Below are 21,490 nucleotides of genomic sequence, written 5' to 3' on the forward strand. Positions count from 1 at the left end.
ACTGTTTCAACTAAGCGGATTAGAGGGAAGGCAGGCACTGAGTTCGTGTCACCAGGACAGGGTGGAAGGTTGTGATGTATCGTTTTTTACCTTCAAATTGCCAGCACATCGTCCATGAGCTTTTAAGGGGCTCTCATACAAACCACTCACTACAAAGATTCGTATGCGTCAGATATCGCGTGAAGAAGTGACGTTTTCTCTCTGATTGCAACACAAATTCGTTTAATTGACTGTGGGGGGATTACGATCAAAGATTGCAACAGAAGGTTAGATGAAGGGTTATTTTTTAGGTTTAAATGAAATTTGCTGCTTTGGAGTGACAAGTTTTACATGGGAATTATTTTTATTTAATTCTGAAATTTGTATTGAAATCTTTATGATTTCGGTACAAATTTAAATCTAATTGTTGACAAACAGGCGACAAAAGCTTGGTGACTGTAAACACACTTAGCATTCTTAAACATTTTATATTTTACATCTGTATTTATCTGGAGAGAATGTGAAGGTGTTTATTAAAAGCCATTTATACACATTTGGAGCACTGAGAGACTAATTCCAACACTTTAGAAACCCGTGCAGATCCGTGTTAGATTTCGTCTTCAGTAACCCATACCTGTCGTAAGAGGCGACTAACGGGATCGGGTGGTCAATCTTGCTGACTTGTTTAATATATGTCATCGCATCCTAATTGCCGAGATCGATGCTCGTACTTCTGATCACCAAATTGTCTGGTCTGGACTCGATTATTTACAGACCGCCACCATATAGCTTGGACATACACAGTAGTAACTTGGACCATTGGAGTGATTGTGCTCTCTTCAGTGTCCATGGCAACATGATACACATTTAAGGAATATTGTAAAAAGAACAAAAACAAAATAAACCCAGATTCGTCACCCATTGTTTAAAGCACCTTTTCAGCTTCATATAATGTCAAAGTGAGTTATAGAAAGTGAAGATATATAAGTAGCTTGTATAACAAGGGAAGTGTCTTTCATAACGAATTTCATTTCAGAAAATCATTGAATGCTGCACTTTTATGTATACAGTATATTATTTCACACTGGCAAACCTTTTACCGACTCGTGAAGATCTGGGTTAGACCTACAGCAACCGAATCGGGTGGGAAGGTTTGCTGACTTCACACACGTAATCATACCTCCGCGACTCCACTAAGAGGCGACTAAGGGGATCGGGTGGTCAGCCTCGCTGACATGATTAATACATGTCACTGGTCCCCATTTGGGCAGATTGATGCTCATGCCATTGATCACTAGACTGTCTGGTCCAGACTCGATTATTTACACCCGTGTAGCTGGAAGTTTGTTGAGTGCGATGGAAAACTAAACTCATTCACTTAGATCGATAGTCTGGTTACTGGTCACTGGATTATCAGACCCACACTCCATTATTTTAAGTACCGCCGACATATGCCTGGAACATTACTGAGTGCGTAAAACAAGAAAATCAATGCAATCCAACAATGTAGTAACTTGAAGCATTGAACTGACTGACCTTTCTTCTTGTCTTGATAAATGGAATAAGTCTGGCACACTGAGAAAGCTTGATAATGATGATTGCAGATTGCAAAATTCTTTAGGCGCAAATCATGTAAACTCTGCATTCAAACGGAAAATGAAATTTATTTTCTGCTAAGTTGTAATTTCAAATGTTACACGGTATTCGGTGCCTCTGAACTCCATGAAATCTACTAGTAGTTTTCTATACTGGAAGAGTACTGGTTCGAGATGTTGCTATTCCACGTCTTGCATCTTTGGAATTCAAAAGAGTTAATTAAATATATGTTTCAGTGCAAAATACAGTTTTGATACGTTATCAGAAAGTATTACAGGAGACAAGAGTTCAGTCACCTTGTTGACTGCACAAGTCCTCTGCCTGACGTACCTGGCTATAATGCCACCTTGGATATGAAATGGTGGCTATATAACCAGGGTGTACTATATACCGAAATATTCCATCGCATAATGCAGACGTTAGCATTCATAAAAACATCTTGCATTTACTTATGCCAAACTAGCCTCTGGTTTATTCTCAAGAAACACCGTTATCAGTAGAGTCCGCTCATGACGTCGAATTCCTGTGTTCGATTCCCCACATCGGTACAACGTGAGGCCTGTTCCTGGTGTTCCCCGCCATGATATTGCTGGAACATCGACAATAGTTGCTTAAAGCTATACTTGCTTACTTAATCACGAAAACATTCAAATGGAATCAGACATCTGCTCGAAGGTTCTTCTCTGTGTTAAAACGTGTCCATGATCAACCCAGGATCTGATTTGTCAGCAAAATACGTTCTTACCTCGATCGCCGTAGGTTCTCTCTTTGACATTAAACTGTCTTGTCTTGATATCAAAGAAAACTGTTTTAACTGGCGTTAAGCTATTCAACTCATGGCGGTATACATCAAATAACCTACCTGTACATTAATTACAACTCCCTATTTGCCACCGTTGTTACAAATTGAAAACCTAAAATGTCAAGGAAACGGTCTGATTTAATTGTCTCGTGATCGTGAAACTTCGAAATTGTCTTGATTCAATCATTAGCCCTTGCTAGACGACTTTTGCTAAATGGTTGATCCCAAACTGGTTCGTCTGATTTGAAGCACTGTTCGGTACACAATACAGAATGATTTTGAATTGCCAAACAATTAGCTGACGATCTAGATGATTTCATGGTGTTCAGAAGAGACAAGGTTTTAAAAGATGACTTTGCTCGATCTCGATGAAAGACTGTACACTATCTACAGTCTTTGGTGCAATGTACATCATTTACGACGTGACGTTGGGCCTTCTCAGGAAAACTTCTCACAAATTTTATCTCGCTCATTAGGAAAATTCACTGGACAGATATTTCGGACGAAGCTATTGTGACAAACTAGTCTGTGGTATTTATTTCAAGTGAGTCAGTGAGTGAGTTTAGTTTCACGCCGCACTTTTCAATATTCAAGCTGTATGGCGGGTGTCTGTAAATAATCGAGTCTGGACCAGACAACCCAGTGACCAACAGCAGGAGCATCGATCTGCGCAATTGGGAACCGATGACATGTGTCAACCAAGTCAGCAAGCCTGACCACCCGATCCCGTTAGGTCATCTTTTACGACAAGCATAGTCACCTTTTCTGGCAAGCATGGGTTGCTGAAGGCCTATTCTACCCCGGGACCTTCACGGGTCATTTATTTCAAGAGATCGATATATCAATTGATAGGTTGCCGAAATTGGAATTGTCACATTATGGACAATCTGAGAGTGCTGGAACTACCCAAGTATCAATCCACCAACGTGGTGTGTTAAGATGACGCTTTCGATTTTACATTATGATTTTATGTTGACGGTTGACCAATCTATGACAGTAAAAAGGTGATCCTGGGTTCGATCCTATGATTATGTTGGCTTGTCAGCTCCTGCTGTCTTCACATAACAGAAGGAATATCGTTGATGTGACAAACAAAAAGTTAACTACAAGATAAGAAAATATACTGAGAATGAAAACTGGACGAAAAACTTTGTTCATTTGGTAATTTAACGTTAGGAAAATGTGATACATGTTTATTGTGAATGTGAATGTGTGAAAACATTTGCTTGAAACTAAAAGTGTATGTTACAAAAAAAATCATCAGGAAATTTTACACTGAAAAAATGCAGCCTTAACTGGCGGAAGTAATACCGACCACATGAACCATATACTTCTTCCTGGTAAAAAAATACATTCGTGTATTAAATATTAAAACAAATAACGCTGGATACGTTTGTAAAAATGTTGGGTGGTAGTTTCAAGACTGTTAAAAAATGATTGCCATTAAAAATACAAAACGACAGCTTGACAAAAAAGTGGTCATCACTATTCCAAATATTCCCAGTGTGACATTGGTGAAATTCCCATATGAACATCTGTCGTATTGTGTCCTAGCTGTGTGGCATCATGTATGCTTGAATCTACATGTACTAATCTGAATGATTAAAATTTAAGAAAAAAATCAAACAAAACAAAATACGAGATTAATCACACTCAAGTGTCGGCCGTAAATGATTGCGCTAGGTTTTAGACGCAAAAAAGGTAGAACTGGTGTGAATGGAAAACTGACATATGTCATATTTGGGATTTCACTTTCTTAGTAAAGTACAAATTCTAGTACTTTTTTGGTTGAGTCCCATCCGGGATTCGAACCCGCACCCTCAGCCGCCTAGCCCTTGTGGAAGTCGCGGTGGCTGAGCGGGCTAGGCGGCTGACTTTGTGTGCCGGCGATTAGGTGCCTGACTCTGAGGGTGCGGGTTGGAATCCCGGATGGGACTCAACCAAAAAAGTACTAGAATTTGTACTTTACTAAGAAAGTGAAATCCCAGATATGACATATGTTGCATTTGACCACTTTCTAAATGGCATCGTGCAATCATCGATAGTTCGATTCATCAATACAGCCCTGATTTCTATGCATGAAGACGATAATATATGCAACAGGAAGCATAAATAATAAGAAACTGAGCTGGTTTTAACGTCATTCTTGGTTTGTGTTTCAACATAGACAGTTACGGGTTGTTGTAACTCTCGTAATAATTTACGATAGGGTTATCGATCATGTTTTGCTTCGAACGGTTTGATCGGACCCAGAGCATGTAAACCATTCGTGTCGCTTACTACAAACAAAAAACATAAAACAGGATCTTGTGTTCGCATTCGCTCTGGATATTCTTTTGCTAGCATCTCCATCCTGCTTTTCATCTTCATCTGTACTACACTCTGACATTAAGCAGACACGAAGTGATGCCTTAGAAATATTAAAGAGGCACAGCACTCAACCTGTCCACCAACCCAACGTGATAATAGGGTATAAAATCCTTCACTCACGTAATTAAAATATGTCGGACCTGTTTGCAAGGCCAATATCAAAGTCCTCACTTTGCCCTTTACTAGAAGAGGTGAGAAACCTGTGTTGGGAAGCCATCGATCACATATAAACATCGTATTATCTACGCGATGGAAAGGAGTCATAAGAACTGCACAAAGCATACGTTGTTTTAACAGAGAATACCGATAACAGGTGGACGATTTATTGACTTCAAGTCGATACTTTTCATTTTTATGATAATGCGTCGTTTTTCCATTGTTGTTGATGTTTGTTTTCTTTTCTGGTACAGCTGCTTGTTTTTCTAATAAATTAAAGAATCCACGTTTCGTAATATTGTGGTTAGCCTAGTGGTTAAAGCGTTCGTTCGTCACACCGAAGACAAAGGTTTAACCCACCCCTGGCAGCTTGGGTTAACGGGGAAAATATAGTAATGTGTGCGCATAATTTCTTCCTAGCGCCGTGCAGCATCTTTAAAGTGGCTATCAAGCACTCTCTTAATATATTAACCTAGTGGTTAAAGCGTTCGCTCGCCACACTCAAGACCCGGTTTTGACCCCCAGCTTACTCACTCTCTCACTCACTAAGTGTGAAACAAGCTGGCTTTCTAACAGGGGACACGTTTAGTATATTAAAAGGACTGAAAAACACAACCAAAATCTTATCGGGAATATTATGCTCAAGTCTACCCAAAGTTACGTAAATGTTGAAAATAACTATTTTGAAAAAAATAATGTATAAGTGGTGTATTTAAAAAACAACAACTACCTTTTTCTAGCTCCATGAAGTAGGCGATTATATATATGTAAATCACGGGATTGCCTGGACGAGACTTGATTATTTGCAAACCGTCGTCATACATCAATGCATTTGTGCGATCACATTATCTGTTTTTAAGGTTAATATTCACGACTTTCAGATACACGTACGATTCATCGTTAAGAACTCCCAAACTCGTGATAAATCACAGAGAGGAATACTTCCGGGTATTCGCTTTACGATTTCTATAAATCTTATTCTGTCTGCATAATGGACGCTCAACGCTTCCATGAGGAAGTAATACGCAACATTCCCTTAACGCTCCATTCATTCGTTCGCTCGTTCGTTCATTCATTCATTCGTTCGCTCGTTCGTTCGTTCATTCATTTGTAAAAGGCCACAGGCCCACAAAATAACCAAGTGCAAGTCTAAGGTAATTTACAGGCAGAAGGAACACAATGACAATGCGTCCTGAAAGTAATTAAGAAATTCCTTTGTCGTTGTTGAACAGCTGGTACATTTAAATGGTACATTATACAAAACAAACAATTTTGCTGACCAGTGTAATGCGGTAATGCTTTAAAATGCTTTCATCACAAATCATGTTTAACTTTATGTTCAAACAGGAAATGAAATTTATTTTCTTCAAAGTTAAAAATTCAAACATTTCAAACTCTTTGGTGAACTCTTTCTCGCAACTCCGTGAAATCTACCGGTATTTATATATTGGAAGTGCACTGACATTAATATTCTTGCATGTTTAGATAATAAAGTGATGGAACTCCATCAAATCTACCGGTATTTTTATATATTGCAAGTGCACTGACATTGTTATTCTACGCATTATATTCTTAGATTTCAATAAAGTTAAATATGTTTCAATGCAAGGTGCATTTTTGATACTTTATCAAGTGACGAACTTTTATGCATTATTGCTTTGGACCCCATCATCACGTCTGGCGTTCCGTCATCACTTCAGTCCTCAGAGCCCACATCGTCCTTGTCTACTCCACCTCAACTACTACTACTACTACGACAGGAAGAGTGCGTTAATCTGCTAACCAATACATCACTCAGGTGGAGACAGTGTCTAAAGTTACCTAGTGGGATGTCCCCGAAAATGACGTACAGCGCCCTAAATTGGTTTTCGTTTAAGAGATTATTTTCCAATTAGATTAGAAGTCGCCAGAGCATTGTGTAATTCGATAGTATCTAATCGATGTATTGGTTTGTTGGTAAATGTGAGAATGTATAGTTCTCGAGAGAAGATCTTTCTCAAAAGATGACATTAATGCATCCGGTGGGGTTTCTTGCCGTTAAAAGCAACTCCCACCTCGGCTAATTACACGGTGAATAGACAGAATAAGTAACAAAACCGAAAATTTCTTCACATCAATTTTGTCAGAAGTGGGCGACGTGCGTGATTGTTTTCTACGGGTGAAATTTGTTGGGAAATTTTAAACTTGAATCTTACACACACCTTAACATCCGGAATTCATACGGTGCAAACCAGTGAAGATCCGGGCTGGCATTTGTCTTCAACTGCCTAATGGGTCAAACTTTGGGTTGGCACATTACATATATTTGTCAACAGAAGTCAATGTTTATTTATCGATGGTCGCACTTACTATCCATGCATCGATAGTTTTTCTTTTCTACCGTGGATAAATTGGTATCGAAGACTCAGCAATGGCAATCAGTCGATACTTCGATGTATTGCTTCAACTCCCGTAATCAAAGGGTGAGAACTGCGAGGGCGAGCTTATCGTAGGCAGCGCTTAGGCGGTGGACGAGCTGTCTAGGGCGTAAGGCTACTAATTGGAGGTGCCCACCTGTGACCGGGTGTGAAAAACCTTGGCGTCAACTTTGTGTGCAGACTCTTTCCGTGTTGTAACAACCCCTAGTGTGCAGTACACAACCCTGTGCACTTAAAAGAACCCACGGATCCGTTGGTAGATGACCAGATGGTGGCCACACGAATACGTGCAAACACCCAGTTGCGGGTACAACAATGTGCCGTAAACATGGACAAAGTATATCTGTCCTATCTGATTATCTGTCCCAGTCCACCCAGCTGCGAATGGTCACCTCGTAAGGATGGGAAAGCCACATGATCTCGGTGCGCCTGGTAGGCTGTAAGCGCTGTATGGTCCCCATGGAGCTGAGACTGAAAATATTATGTACTGTTGTGATGGACATCCAATGATCGAGGGAAAAACAAAAGCGCCATTGAGCAGTTAAAGTAACTGGATATCGGCTCTATACAAATATCTGGTTTGTTTTGTATTGTAAACCTGAAAGAGCTTCGGTTGCATATTTCCCAGGAAGCTGAGAATTAAACCGAGAGTACACTGACGGTTTTTTTGAGCATGCATGTAAGTGAGAATTTTAGATCATAAATGAGTGAGTATAGTTTTACACTGCCTTTGACAATATCCAACTATATCACGGCGGGAAACACCACTTAGTACCCATCTGGAGAAACAAACCCGGGTCTTCGGCGTAGGAGATAGCGCTTTAACCACTGGGCTACCCATCCGCCCTTGTAACTGTTTTTGAAAGGTTATGTTGTGATCGTCGGGTGTCTTATATCTCACATCTGTGAGCTTCGAACCAAATTAGGGAGTGCAGTTAACTTCAAGAAATATGTCTGACTTTGAGGTGAACGAGTGAGCACGCCGCTTTTAGCAATATTCCAGCTATAAGATTTATACCGATATAGATTTAAGTTTTCAAACGATGCTTATTACGATATCTTTTCTGTGTGACGGTATATTGCGTAGAAATATATAAACTTGGGTTTATCTCTGGTGTTAAAAAAGAACACAGGGAGAAATGCTTCAAACACGCGACAGTAGAAAATGTATAAAATATTTTTGTATGAATTATATTTAAATAAATTATATTTAAGGTTTGATGTCAACGTGACACAGACGACGACATTTAATTTTAATTCAATTTTAATTGCTGACACAATATTTCTTTTGGGCCCTTAGATCACAGAAAATAGGATCTTCATGTACGATTAGAGTAATTCACTATCGAGAATGTCGATAAAGTGTCCCAATGTCTTTGTTGATTCACAGCCCCTATAAATATCAGACGCATATTGAATTTTTATAAACAATTTTCAGCGGTTCGCACGATTCCATTGTGTAACACACCTTTGTGTGTTCTGTTTCATGCCTTGCGACATACGGACACTGACTGGTAGGTAATGAGGATGGGTACCTCAGTACTTGGACAAAGTACTGGACTTTCCAGCTATGAATTAATACCTCGAAAGGATAGGAACTCGATATGCCTAGGTGCTGCAAGAGTTGTATGACTGACTCTGAGGATGCGGGTTCGAATCCCGGATGGGACTTAACCAAACAAGTACTAGAATTTGTACTTTACTAAGATAAGAAAGTGAAATCCCAGATATGACATATGTTGATCCCCAGGGAGTTGAGATTGATAATGCGATGTGCCGTTTGAATTTGACATCATATGATCAAGGGAAAATCAAAACATCTTTGATGAGCTGAGTTGGATATAGACGCTGCAATGCATCTTTAAGCCCAACGAACCCGGTTATTCACCAATATAGGCTCAGAATTATGTTATTACACTTTCTTAGTAGAGTACACATTTTAGCACATTTGTTGGATTTAGTCAAACAATTTAGACTTTTCGGAGTGGTGTATAAAGTCCGTTGTCTGGACTATCAGTTGTCGGAAAACATTGTTATGGAAGTCCCGGTGGCAGACTTAGGTGACACATGTTATCGTATCCCAGTAGCGTAGATCGATGCTCATGCTGTTAATCACTGGGTTTGCCCGCCTACACTCCATTTCTTACTCGCCGTCGCAATGTAGCTGGAATGTTGCTGAGCAAGGCGGTGAACAACAAATAAAACCCCCCAAAACAATCATATATGAATGACATAAATAGTATATCAATTTTTGACGATAATTAGTGTACAGATTGTACATTGTATTTGCATTCAAAGTGTATTGTATGCAAGTGAGCGAGTATTGTCTTACGCCGCGATGTTGGTGCAACATCACACAATAAACGGACTTCATGCACTGTGCTCATATGCAGATAAAACCCGTGACGTGTGAACGCTTTAAAGGTCACATGCAACGTAAAACACAACTTTGCATATCCTGACACCTTTCGGTATGCACTTATCGAAACAAATCACCAAAAATGCCAGTTCAAATTGGAAAAAAACGCGATGAAAGAAAGCCCGTGAAATAGGAGTTCAAATGATTGACTAATTTTCCCCCAGCGCTGGGGGGAGAGTAGTTTCAACAGCTATGTTGCGCTGCGCTTTTAACGCAGGCGCAGTGAATAGGTTCACGGAGCTTGAAACAGTATGTCTGCCCGGAGTATGAGGTCGTGAGCAGTAGTCTAATTTTGGTTGTGTACACAAACAAGTAAATAATCTAATCTCGTTACATAAAATCCATTGTGATAAGCAGACCCTGTCACAGAGAAAACTCAATGTATGGTTTACTGACACCTATATGTCACAACGTCAATCAGAGACCACACGCAATTTACCCCTATCGGGTTTATAAGCCATAAACAAAGAGCCGGCTAAGCGTATCGGCAAATGAACCAATGGCTAATTAAAAGGCCTCATGACACTTGAGTGCACACCCAACGGCTCTGACTGGGTTCGGTATCGCGGCTGCTTCGTTTCGTTAGGCTCCGCATCCCACCCGAAATTGGATATAAGAAAGTAATTTTCTGTAAAGTACACACGGATGGCCAACATATGTCTTAAGGAAGGTAAAGAAAGCTCTAAACCTACTCTACCATAATCACCCAACGTCTCCATTGAGGCTGATTCTTTGTGGAAATAAAACTGTTGCTAATGACGTATTAGATACATGATTGCTTAAAATTTAATTATTTGAAATGTTTTCTGAACTTGAAAAAAGTGTCCATTGATCATTTAGGATGGTCTGTCAAGTCATGATCTTCTGAATTTTTACGGTTGTTACTGAAAAAATACTGACGAACTTGAACCACATAACTGGACCAGCCTGGACCAGCTTGGCACATGGAATTGGTTGTTTTGGAGGTTTTTTCACAACAGACTTGTTTGTTAATCGGTGTATTATAACAGCTGTAAAAACAATATATGCCGGACAAGACAATCCAGAGCGTCTTATAAAAAAACTGGGATGCGGTGATATGGAGGTCAGTGAGTCTCGCTTCCCCATCCACAGATAGGTTTAGTTTGTTTGTATGCCATTATTATTAATATGCTGATATTTGTATAGCGCCACATCCAGTTCAGCTGCTCAAAGTTGTTTTGCTTTTCCCTCGATTACTGGATGTCGTTCTCAGCTCCCTGGGGATCATACGACAAACACGGAACAGCGGCAACCACTTCCAGCCCTCACAAATGGACCAGGTGTTACTTGGTGTACACGTGACACATGCAGTCTCACCTTGGGCATTTGAGTTTATCAAATAATGCCTGTGTTCACCCAGCAGAAAATGGGTACCCGGTGGAATTAACCTTCTAGCGCCTCAGTTTGCGGTTATCCGAGGTAATAATTCAGCGCTCCTTGGCAGTGTTCCATCAGGCATAAACTAAATAAGTAACATAATTGACATTATTATTACACGAGAGTAACCACCACAGATTAAACATTAAAAGAAATCAAAGGGATCCCTAATTTCAGTTCATTATAATTATAGTTCGTTAAAGTCATTGTGGTTGAATCATAGCGCCACAAACAGTTCGTTGTATCCGTTAGTTCGATAGAAGCGTCGTTGTTAAAACGCATTGGTGTACTTACTTGGAACGTATAACAAGTATAAGACGAAAATGAGATGAGATATATTTTGGAAAGAATATATACGACAATCTAATGATACCATTGGTTTTAAATATAAAACGAACAAAATTTAACTAAAATAACTCATATGGACTGATATCATGGTTTCACACATTGTACCCATATGAGGACTCGAACCCGGATCTTTGGCTTGACGAGCGAACGCTTTAACCACAAGGCCCCGCTCGGTGGAGTGAAAATGGGAATAATATCACCGTAATGCACACTGTAGTTTTGTATACCACAATGCCTAGCTGCACTGACAAACGTTTCTAAAATCCCGAGTGAAATCTTGGTGTCAGGCCAACTAGTGCGAAAAGAATAATATCTGAATAGACAACGATACTGACAAATGCAACCGGAACTGAATTTAAATTTACATGCAAATTTAATTATTTTTTTAAACAGAAACCTAAGTGTTAATTGACTTTCAAAGTCGCGAGAGAATTAAGAACAGAACGTCCTTTACACGAACTGAAATTGCCAACATTGATTTTGGCTACATGAAAATCATTTCAATGTGCTCTACTCGCTCAACAATCAGAAATCAAAAGGTTGCCTTCAAAACGTCTGCTGGTGCTAATCTTATCTAAACTGCAAGGGAAAAGAAAGTATACCCTTGGAAATTGTATGTGACTGAAAAATATTAAATGTTATCAAAACATTGCAATGCTTAGAACTATCGCCAAGGCTCTGCACGCCAAGCGTTCAGCACCTTTGATGATACAATCACATAGATCATAGTCGGAAAATCATTTCCTGTTTGTTTCATTCATTTTTAATATTGACCATCAGGTGTGGATACTTATTACTGGATATTAAATTTCATTTAATAGGCATACATTGTTTATAGAGGTGACCATTGAGGTAGGAAACAACTTCAGTGAAAAGTTTAGTGAAAATTTAAGGTAACGAATCTTTGCGATAGTCTAGATCTGTTGCAAACAACTACTGCAACGATTTTTTATTCCTCGACTGGTTCCATTTGGTGTCATGATCGTTTATATGAAATAAAAAAACAAGTTGAAACAGTTACAGTCTCTTTTAATAACTGACAAGACACTTGAAACCCAGTTCAAGGAAATAGTTAAAACAGACCTCCATGAAGCTGCAAATCGGCACCCAAACATCCTGTATTTTGCAGTGCACATTTATCAGTTACTAAACTATCGACAGCCACACAAACTATCGATGGATCGATAGTGTTTCCTTTCTGCCATCGATTAATTGCTATCGGAGACTCAACAGCTGCAACCAATCGATAGTTCGATGCATTGTTACAACCCTATATATAGGGGATATGTCATGTATTCAGAGAAATATCACGTCATACACGTGACGATATGACAGATACATCAAATATCGCTAGGCACATAACATATTCTGTTTATCATATGCTTATATTTGAAAAAAATAACTAATAATAATGCGAAATAAAGCGATTTACGACATCGGTCCTGCGTTCGGCAACCTGGGATTATATATAGTTCAGTATTATTTTTTGTCATTATTTGAAATAATTATATCCCTCAATTGATATCATAAATACATTCGTGAAATTTGTTTTGGTACTCTCTATGCCTTACGTTTGAAAATCTAAAATGATGATTCTTTGATTTTTTATCTTTAAATCAACAATTTAATAAAGTATTATCAAAATAGAAGCCTAATAATTATCTCTGATGTGTAGATTTGTGATAAAATATTTCTCACTATGATGCTATTTTTTATATAATATGCTCGTCACATCAACCTCTTATTTATTTGGTCCAGATTCAGTCCGTTTCTGACACGAAATAGAAGCATAACAATGACTCTCCAGAGATATATAGAACGTTTTGGGTCATTGATGGTCATCTCAATTGCGTATTCAAATTTTCCTTTTAGTAACCAAATAAACTGTACCCAACTCACTCAAATTCACTAAGGAATTTTGTCATTTTCCATTAACTGTAAAATATAATAAAGTTTAATTGTTAGTCTTTAGTATTAAATTTTACATTTGATTCTTAATATGAGAAGTTCATGAGTTGAAACAGAACCTCTCAGTATACCCCAGTTACTTTATCTATCCAACGGTACACTAGCTGAGATTTTCGTGTGTACGCAAGATGAAATGTTTTCACGAAAATCCAAGCGTACCTGCTCGCAATAGCCTCAAATGAACTGATTTTTCACAAAACATATCTGCGTAATTTACACAGACACACAGCTTATGTGTACATCTGTCCATACCATGGCCGAAACACCATCTCCACCATTTTGCGATAAATGAGCTATATCCGGCCGATGATTTGCCAAATAACACGCCAAATGACCTAGAAACCTTGCTTTCTCCCCATACTAATAACCTATCTGTCAGTTCTGCCAACCTCTGGTTCATAGGATTGTGGTTGCATCTTGGACAAGGAAACGCGCTAAACGTTGCTTGTCAAGACCGACTTGCACTAACAGCTGACCAAACGGAGACCACTTGACTTCGACCATTTTAGTCCATGGCCATCGGTCATTGTCAAGTGACAGTGGGTCCGAATAGGATAGGCAATTGGTAGAAATGAGTTGTCGAATGGCGGTGTTTAACACGTGAGTCATTGGAAGTGGAAGCGATAGACGCTATGGTACACACTGTTGTTTTTCGAATGGACTGAAAGTACTGTCAAATGTCAGGATGCTGTTGTTAGGACGGGGTGATAGTACTGTCATATGCCAGGATACTGTTGTTAGAAGGGGCTGAAAGTACTTAAATACGCCAGGATACTGTTGTTAGAAGGGGTTGAAAGTACTGTCATATGTCAGGATGCTGTTGTTACAAGGGGCTGATAGTCACGCTCCCGTTTACGAAACAATTTTCGTCATCACTGACGTTTCGTTGCGGCGAGAGACTCCAGTACATAGCAGGTGTTTATACAGTTTAAACGCTCGCACCAAGTAGGTGAATGACGTCAAACACTTTGAAAACACGTGAATCGTGGCAGTAATTATCAAGTGCTAGACGTGTACCTCGCTCAAAGACTTCACAGTGGAAGAAATGACCTCAGCCAATATCAGGCATGTTTCGAGCTCTAAGACTTTACACAGAGGTGAATGGCATCAGTCTGTATTAAGCATGTTTCCAACTCAAAGACTTCACGTGGAGGTGCATGGCACCTGTAATTACCAGTGTATCCAGAGATACGCGTTCCGAGATGGTTTTCTTAAATGCTTTTAAGTATATATTTCCAAGAGATACATGTTACATACATCACTTGTTGGATACATACATACATGCATACGTATGAACCTTTAAAGTCACCGTCACGATGTGGGTGTTCAGTAGTAATTAATACTGGCATATCCCCATATGATCATTCTCTGCAAGATTATAGTAAGTCTGGGGATAGTTACACATAACAGGCAATTTGTATCGAGTATACAGGTTTCAAGATACTGTCATAACGGAAATGTACAGTGATCATTTTAGGCACTGAATAAATATACTGAACAGCAAAAGAAACGCAACTTGGGATTTTTGTCAAGTTTATAACTACAAGAAATATACATGAACGGCTACTTCTAAGAAGTTTAAATTTTTCGAAACGTGTTTTTTCTGTTAAAATACACATATACGTAATCATGACAGAAACAAAACAATTCCTTTTAACTTGAAAAGGAGCTCACGTGAGAAGTCAGAATCGTGAACCTGATGAAATTTAGACATGTTCTCTTTAGAGCATAGCGTTGCAGTTATAGCTTGGCAGAATGAAAAATAACGAGGCTCAGCGACATTCAGGGAGTACCAGCTGTAACCAACTGCCGGCACTCTGAGCAGCCAATTCACCTTGACGACTGATCAGCCCATGTCCATCTTGTTCATGTCGGAAAGTGCTATGCATATATACTGAGCAGCAAAAAAAGAAAGAAAGAAAAAAAATAAAAAACAAAACCCCTCAAGTTTCGAAAAAGTGAGATCTCATAAAATTAAGCGTTCATGTTTATGTCTTCTATTTGAGAACTTGCTGAGTTGCGCTTCTTTTGCTGTTCAGTATATCGCATTCACTGATATATTTTATCCGAGAAACCTTGTCGTAAAGAATCTATTAAGACCATAGCTTTCATGGTAGTGAGTCACATACACAGTAATAAAAAACACGTTAAAAGTTACTGTTTCAGTTATTACGGCCGTCGGTTGTTGGAAGAGTGTCATGAATGTACCTAATTCCACAACCTCTTGGAAGATGTTGAGTCTGACCGCTTTATATATCAACTAAACTTTAGAGCTCAACCTGAATTATCTCGCTTTACGGGCATCACGAGATGCTCTGAGATCTCGCGCTGCTTGATCTTTCATTGAACGCGATACCGCGAGACTTTCAGTATTACGGAGGCAATTTTGTTAATCATTTGGCCCTTTTATCGCTACGAATTTCAACTAAAAAAACGCTTTAGGGCTTGCATTTGATCTCCGTAATTCACATGTGAGGATTGTTTTTTGTAATTCATTCAAACATGAGATTACCTTTTAAGATTTCTATCTTCTAAAAAAGGACAGATGTTTTATGAATGATATTAAAGGTCGGCCATGGCTGTTGGGCTTCGATGGAAAAACATCAGTTTATATGGACTTTAATATTGATTTTAACCTTCATTGCAACACCAGGTCGGGACCAGCTCAGTACTGTTATATGATTCTGGTCAAGATACATGCTGCACTTTAATAGTTATTTAAAGGGTGGCTGTAGTGTAACATAACGCCGTTGAATGTGACGACATGGCCGGAAGAACATATGTTTATATTTGTTTGTTCTTTAACGGCGCACTCAGCCATGACAATTAACGGGGGTCTGTAAATAATCCATACTTTCCAGAGATGGATATCCTGAACATTATCTTGCGGAATTTGGATACAACGAGTTGTGTAAATGGATGGATGTATGCAAGTACATGAGTGAGTGAGTGAGTGGGTGGGTGAGTGTATGAGTTAGTGGTTGAGTGAGTGACTTTAGTTTTACGCCGCACTCAGCAATATTCCAGCTATATGGCGGCGGTCTGTAAATAATCGAGTTTGGACCAGACAATCCAGTGACCAACAACATGAGAATCGATCTGCGCAAGTGGAAACTCGATGACATGTGCGATCCAGTTAGTCGCCTCTTACGACAAGCATAGTCGCCTTTTATGGCAAGCATAGGTTGCTGAAGGCCTATTCTTCCCCGGGACTTTCACGGGTCTGTGAGGTAGTGAGCGAGGCTGATACTTTAACATGTATCATAACAAACAAAAGCAGGAAGAACGGAATTTAAAAAACGGTATCCTTCTGGGCTGTTATGTAACTCAAAACCCGCCCAGACCATCACAGCCAGTCAGAAATCAGCCAATCTTTTTTATCTGCATAGCCTATATGTTTGTTTCCAAAAAATGCGTCTTCGCTATCTCAAAAGTCATTTACTTCTTGCTTGGATATAATCTAAAATTTCCGAACTGCTAAAAATGCTGATAGTATGCTAAACTAAACATGTTTTTAATAGAATAGATAAACATGAACGTTTACTGTCATGACACGACATTTTTTCGAATCTTGTCTTTCGATCTGTTCACACTGAAGACTGTGAAATACCCTGCACCAGTGAAGCTCGTAACTTGGGCGTGACATTTGACAGCAGTCTCAGTCTTGAGTCTCATGTTAATACCATTTGCAGACGAACCTATTTCCACATCAGAAATATTGGGCTAATGAAGCGATACCTTGACCTGCATTCAGCCATCTTTCTCGTCCCGGCATACATAAGATCACGTCTGAACTACTGTTTCTCTCCTCTTCGGGCTTCAGAGATTCCTGATCAGGAAACTGCAATAAGTGCAGAACACCGCAGCGAGTTGTCAGCAGGAAGAAGAAATTCGACCACATACAGTAAGTCCTGCAGGACCTTCACTGGCTTCCAGTGCACAACCAGATGCAGTACAAGATACTTGTACTCGTGTTCCAGTCCTTCTATAACAAAGCACCTGATTACCTCAGCAGTATGCTGACCAGATACCACTCACCTAGGACTCTACGCTCATGTGACAAGTCTCTCCAAGATGTACCTTCGTCCCGCACAAAAACGTTAGGTGACCGCTCCTTTGAGCACGCAGGATCACTTCTCTGGAACAGTTTCCCACTTGACATAAAACTCAAAGAAACATTGTCCACGTTCAAAACTAAACTTAAAATGTTATTTTTCAATATGGCATTTCCGTGACCATTTCAATTATCTCAGACTCTAGCGCTTTTGAGCATCTAACGCCAGATACTAGCGCTTACACATGTTTGTAAGAATGTGTATGTATGTTTCTATTGCTCTTCGGTTAAGTGGAGTAATAGTTGCATGATAATGACGAAGGTATTAGGGTAATTCCATTGTGGAAACAGGAGGCTTATATGCAAATGTTGACTTCTTTGGATCAGTAATGCGTAATGCCGAAACGATTTGTCAAGCATTCGTTTCTTCACAGCACATGAACCGACCATTCTCATCAAGGAAGTGCAAGGGCAATTGGAAAATATCTGAAAACATGAAACGTCACCAGCGACTTTTTACCCCAGTTTCGACCTCTGGTATTAACTGACGTGGCTTGACAGTAGGATCATCAGTAAGTCAGGGCTGCAGAACAAGTGGTCGTGGAACACTGACATGGGCATGTAGGTCGTTTATAATCGCCGGACCCGTACAGCAGAGGAACGATGAACGTTTGATTTACCAACTGAGGTCGATTTGATTCTGGATTGGCATCAACCAACCATCAGTCGGCCTAGTTCAAACGTGAACAATAAAAAAATGAAATCGAGTAATCACAACTTTGTGATGGAGAGAATCAATGATTGACAGACATAACTGTCCTCAAAGATCAAATTATGTTTTCGAAAGTATCAAATGCTTCAAGTGTAGACTATGGGTTGATGTAAATATGCACAGCGTGTTCAGCTTGACCTGAGCTACACTACATATACTTGACGCGCTAGGTCATTTGGAACAAACAACAGGTCGAATTAACTGAATTACATAGGGGAGCAGAGAATGTTAAACAGGTCTCAGCTGTTCGGATATGTTGACAATCAGCTGCTCTGAGATCACACTTTCCATTAGTATTCACTTGATCGGATGAAACTGAATAAACTGTACAGACTTTGACGGTTTCTCGACATCTCCGTTTGTTCTAATACCTGGTATTAACATCTACATTGCATGAATCCCTATTTTTGTAAGAGTATGTGAGGTCTCGAAGGGGTATAGTCCGTTTGGTTCAAAAGCTGACAGGTGAATTGCAGTGTGGCTGTGCATTTGTTTTTTTTGTTTTTGTTTTTTTGCACTCCTCCCTCGTAATATACGGCGCAGTGTGTCAATATTTTAATGATAGTTTGTTACACAACCTTTTGTTTTAATTTAAGGACAAATAATTTGCAAAAACCTCACAGAGTTGGCATGATGTTCTGATTCTGAGCAGCGTTTCATTGAGTATGCCGAGTATGGCGTTAAACAACATAGGAAGCGTGCTAAAAGTAACTCATTCACTCACGTGACAGGGTAGTATCGCGGGGAAAGAGATGTAAAATGACTTTGTGTCTTTAAACATACATGTTGCAATCCATTCGTTTCGTACCCTGTAGCTCTTTGGCTGTTTCGAGCGTTGGCCTATCACAGAAACACTTACTGGTAGATTCGAACCCAAGATTTATCTTTCTGTATCTAGTTTCGTCAGCATCAAAACCATGTATCATTCTTCCCCAACAAGATGTCACGAAATGGTGGAACACAAACATTGTTAAAAGGCGAGCCAAACGGATACACAATAATACGCACCCCTGAACCTTATAGCTGAATTTGTTTACTAACTCCTACAGACATGTACGTCACAATTATCTACAGAAACATTCTAAAAACAGAAATTGCATACATCAAGATTTCCTCAAACAGTTTGTCAATCAAATGATTCGCTACAATGACTTAATTGGCACAAACAATGCCCTCGATGTTTCACAAGAAGCTTGAAGTGACTCACTCGCTGCAGAAGAGTGCTCACTAACGAGGGAACCCCTCACTCCAATATCCTCTTACGTTAACGTCCTCGCGTAACGTTGCCCTACGCCAGCGTTGAGCATCACAGGTGACAGCAACCTCACCAACAGCATCAGTGAAGGAGACTTCTTTTTTCTCGTTAGTCGACGATGTTGTGCAGGTATGAGTGATAAGGTTACGGGCATGGGGCGTCTTTCATCGGGCACGGAGCAGTCGGTGACCTTTATTCAGTTTGGAAATGCTGGGAATATTGTACGGTGTTATAACGGGGGTTATTATATTTTATGACAGGAATTCTGAGGAGTTTGTAAGTACGATGTGACACGGCAGTGATGGGTGTAAATTGGTTGTATTATTTGTGTATGGGGTAGTAATTACTGGAAAACACCGGTTTCAGAAGATCGAGACAACAGTATGTAATTACACATTTACATATTGTTTTCATTCATTCATTCATTCATTCAATCATTCATTCATTCCCACGCCGGCACACAAGCACGCTCGCACGTCGGCACGCACGGCACATACATACAAACCGTTTGTTAACACTTATGCCGCCAGATCAAACTGAAAGTTCCTATACCTTTTCAAGAGTATTTTTCCAAAATATTATTCATTTTCTAGAAGGCATTGTTTATTCACAGTTATATAAAAGTCCATCTCACAAAACGCAAAATGATTTTGTATTGCGTCTGCCCGATTTATTTTGTAAACAGCTTGAAAGACTAGGTTTGTCACTGTTATGAACTTTATATGTATCTTTTCGGTGTTGGAAACGACATTTTTATTTGAGACAGAGTCTCTACAACTGCCTATCGCCGTATCTGTTCCACTTTGAGCCCTGCAAATCTGTTGAGGATTACAGGGAAACGATTTAGGAACCCACAGTTGTGGCTCTAGGAAACATTGTCGGGCTGGAATCGGCGAAAACGCTTTTGATTTGAGACCATAAATACTTCACCACACACTGTATCTTGGCAATAAAACCCAGGGTCCTAAACAAAGATCGTTGAAATTACAGGCGGTATTGCTTTCGCGTCTACCAAACAGCCAAATTAAAACCCATTACTGGCGAGATCCGGGATCAAGACATCGAGAACAGGGCACTTCACCACGTGTTGACTCTCATCCATGTACTTGGCATTCTCACGCCGCTGCACACCGTTTAGTACCCATGGAAACATGATACATATTTAAGGAATAATGTAAAAAACGGCTGACATGCCAATCACTGTTTGTAGCACGTTTTCGGCTTCATAAGACGTCAAACTGAATTTTGTATCAGTAACTTGTATAACAAGCTGAGTGAAAATTAGGTGTGCCATTCAGTGCCATCATTGACCTCTGCAACTTAACGTTTACAGTATACATACTAAATAGAAAAAGAAACGCATCTCTTTTTTGGTCAAGTTTTTAAATGCTTTTCAGTACATTTCGCTTTTCACACTTTGCTGCCCTCCTTAGGGTTAGAACTGGTCTTCAGTAGACCATGCTTGCCGATCCACTGGATTGGGTGGATTCTGACTTGCTTTACACACGTAATCATATCTCAATTGTGTAAATTGATGGTCATGATGTTGATCACTGGATTATGTGTTTCAGACTCGATTATGTATAGACCGCTGCCAGGTGTGAGATATACCCTCTTGGAGCGTTAAACAACAACATTTGTCCATATATCACAATGTATGTGCAACAGGAAACTATGATTGATCATGAGGATTCTAAATTTTGATGACATTGTTCAGCACTGGGACCATGCTTATGGGCTTCACCAGCGTTGAAGGAAGACATCAGTTAATGTTTTCCTCACACATGCAGCTATATACGTGAAGCCCTTTTCAAACAGGTGACAATAGATTTACACTCATTATCTCTCGCATTCGTTATCCCCACAGCCTTTTCAATCAACCACGCAATCGCCCACTCATCAATTTACGTTCCGTTTTAACAGACGTGGGGAATACTGTTACTAAAATTCCAGTGG

General features: G+C 39.6%; 1 protein-coding gene across 1 annotated transcript in view; it reads right to left on the bottom strand.

The window, feature by feature from the left end:
- Nucleotides 1-21,490, bottom strand: part of LOC137282303 (LWamide neuropeptides-like) — a 136,859-nt gene that overhangs the window by 30,997 nt on the left and 84,372 nt on the right. The gene's annotated exons all lie outside the window — the stretch shown is intronic.

The sequence above is a fragment of the Haliotis asinina genome, chromosome 4 (assembly GCF_037392515.1).
Source record: "Haliotis asinina isolate JCU_RB_2024 chromosome 4, JCU_Hal_asi_v2, whole genome shotgun sequence".
Taxonomy (NCBI): Eukaryota; Metazoa; Mollusca; class Gastropoda; order Lepetellida; family Haliotidae; genus Haliotis; species Haliotis asinina.